Genomic DNA, 2,645 nt, shown 5'->3' with positions numbered 1-2,645 from the left:
TCTCCTCCTCTAGTCCTCCAGCCCCCCACTCCACCAACCCTACCACCTGCTTCTTCCCCTCTCTAGTCCTCCAGCCCCCCACTCCACCACCTCTACCACCCGCTTCTTCCCCTCCTCTAGTCCTCCAGCCCCCACTCCATCACTCCACAACCCGCTTCTTCTCCTCCTCTAGTCCTCCAGCCCCCCACTCCACCACCCCTACAACCCGCTTCTTCTCCTCCTCTAGTCCTCCAGCCCCCCACTCCACCACCCTACCACCTGCTTCTTCCCCTCCTCTAGTCCTCCAGCCCCCACTCCACCACTCCTACCACCCGCTTCTTCTCCTCCTCTAGTCCTCCAGCCCCCACTCCACACCCCTACCACACCGCTTCTTCTCCCCTTCTAGTCCTCCAGCCCCCCACTCCACCACCCCTACAACCCGCTTCTTCTCCTCCTCTAGTCTCCAGCCCCCACTCCACCACCCTACACCTGCTTCTTCCCCTCTAGTCGTCCAGCCCCCCACTCCACCACCCTACCACCGCTTCTTCTCCTCCTCTAGTCCTCCCCACCCCCACTTCCACAATCCCTACCACCCGCTTCTTCTCCTCCTCTAGTCCTCCAGCCCCCCACTCCACCACCCCTACCACCCGCTTCTTCCCCTCCTCTAGTCCTCCAGCTCCCCATGCCGCCTCCACCTCTACCACCTTGCACTGACTGAGAGATCCCACTTCCCGATCCATGAATCATACACTACTAGTTGGGAAAACATTGTCTTTATCTCCCTTCCTCCTGCTCTTCCTTCACCCTCACCTTTTTTTGAAGCAGAAATATTTGACAGGGAGTATATCTGTTTGGGTGATGCTAATTTGAATGACTTTTTCACCTTCATGCCATTTCATGATCCTTTTTTCGTTTGATTTAAGTTTACCTTTTTTTTTTGCAACATTATTGAAACATTCAGTATGTGTGGCCTTCTAAACCATGAGAAGAACTACTGGTGGCCAACCTGGACCCTCGTCCAATCAGAGGGTAGTAAGGGCAACCTGATGGGACCTAATGGAAGMTGGACCAAAGGAGTGAAGAATGGTGTTGACAACTCCACCAATATCATATTTTTTGCCCTCAGAACAGCCTCAATTTGTCGGGACAATGACTCTGCAAGGTGTTGAAAGCGTTCCACAGGGATGCTGGCCCGTGTTGACTCCATTGCTTCACACAGTTGTCAAGTTGGCTGGATGTCCTTTGGTGGGTTGAGCATTCTTGATACACACAGGAAACTATTGAACAAGAAACACCCAGCAGCGTTGCAGTTCTTGACACAAACCGGTGCGTATGGCACCTACTACGATACCCCGTTCAAAGGCACTTAAATGTTATTTTTTGTCTTGCCCATTCACCTTCTGAATGGCACACATACACAATGCATGTCTCAGTTGTCTCAAAGTTTAAAAATCATTCTTTAACTGTTCTCTGCTTCTTCATCTAAACTGATTGAATTAGATTTAACAAGTGATAGAAATAAGGGATCATAACTTTCAACTGGATTCACCTGGTGTGTTTCTTCAGTCAGTGTATAGAAATAGCAAGCAGCTTGTGTACTGTAGGCCCTATGTGATTGAGATAGGTGTTTGATGTGTTGTCAAGGGAACCAGTCTGTTCCACTGTAAGGTTGATACTAGTGGGAGATGATAAAGCCTAACATTGTAATACAAAACATCTTATCTAAAATAAATTCACATACAAACCTCAGAGCTACTGTGAAAATCATATGCTAGACTAAATATTTCAGACAACAGTTATGACAGTTGTTTAAATAACACATCTAAAGAGCTAAATGTCATTCATCCGTTATCTGACACTGAAACTATTTTGGAAAGACCAAAATTAATTTTTAATATATAATTCATTGAGTTTTGTATTGTCTACTATAAACACTATTTCAAAACAGTGCAGCGACATCATGGAGAAGATGAATTTATTTTTTATATATTAACATTTTTGAATGTTTTTTTTGTATTATCACTTTTCATTTATAAGCTATTGCAGTGTTTTTAAAATATGCAATTTCCTGTGGTCTTCTGACCTAAAGATGCCCTCTTTACACTACAACTCTGTCTGGGGTTGGTGAAGTGGTAACTAGAACCCCAATGATCTCATATGCTGAGCGAGGGAAAGAAAGGGATACTACCCCAAGGCATACTTATTGCAGTGTTCACTAAAAATGCAGTGTTGATGCACTCATGCTTTTCGACTGAATTACTTGTGTTTTTGCTGTTTTTTGTTTTAAAAATGAAATGTATCGGAGCTTTAAACATTATCTTAACTAAAAGGGAGATAAGGAAAGTTTGGGAAATCTGAATGGTTTTACTGCTTTGGGCTTTTACCTAGCTAATGATTGTACTGTTATTTTTCTTAAACCGGTAAATTAAATGAATGTTGTCTTCGAGTTGAATTCCCTTTGTGTTAACTACTGTTTTTCTTCTCAGCAAATGAACCTCCTGAGAGGACTGCTATACTCTTACGGACATGATGGCAGTACTCAAGATGGACGTTGTAGTCAGATGCCCTACTGTTTACAATGCTTTTGAAAAGACTGGAGAACAGTTCTTCTACCAGTGTAGTAGTGACAAATTGTAGTGGTAGGGATTACCTCTTGGAAATTGTAA

General features: G+C 44.3%; 1 long non-coding RNA gene across 1 annotated transcript; it reads left to right on the top strand.

Moving 5' to 3' along the window:
• The first annotated feature begins 243 nt into the window (after nucleotides 1-243).
• On the top strand, nucleotides 244-2,425 carry LOC139022890 (uncharacterized). Its single transcript, XR_011473960.1, has 2 exons — nucleotides 244-438; nucleotides 539-2,425. It is a non-coding gene; the product is annotated as an uncharacterized lncRNA (long non-coding RNA).
• Nucleotides 2,426-2,645: the final 220 nt, after the last annotated feature.

The sequence above is a fragment of the Salvelinus sp. IW2-2015 genome, linkage group LG23, assembly GCF_002910315.2.
Source record: "Salvelinus sp. IW2-2015 linkage group LG23, ASM291031v2, whole genome shotgun sequence".
Lineage (NCBI taxonomy): Eukaryota > Metazoa > Chordata > Actinopteri > Salmoniformes > Salmonidae > Salvelinus > Salvelinus sp. IW2-2015.
This window is presented reverse-complemented; position numbering and strand designations above follow the sequence as displayed.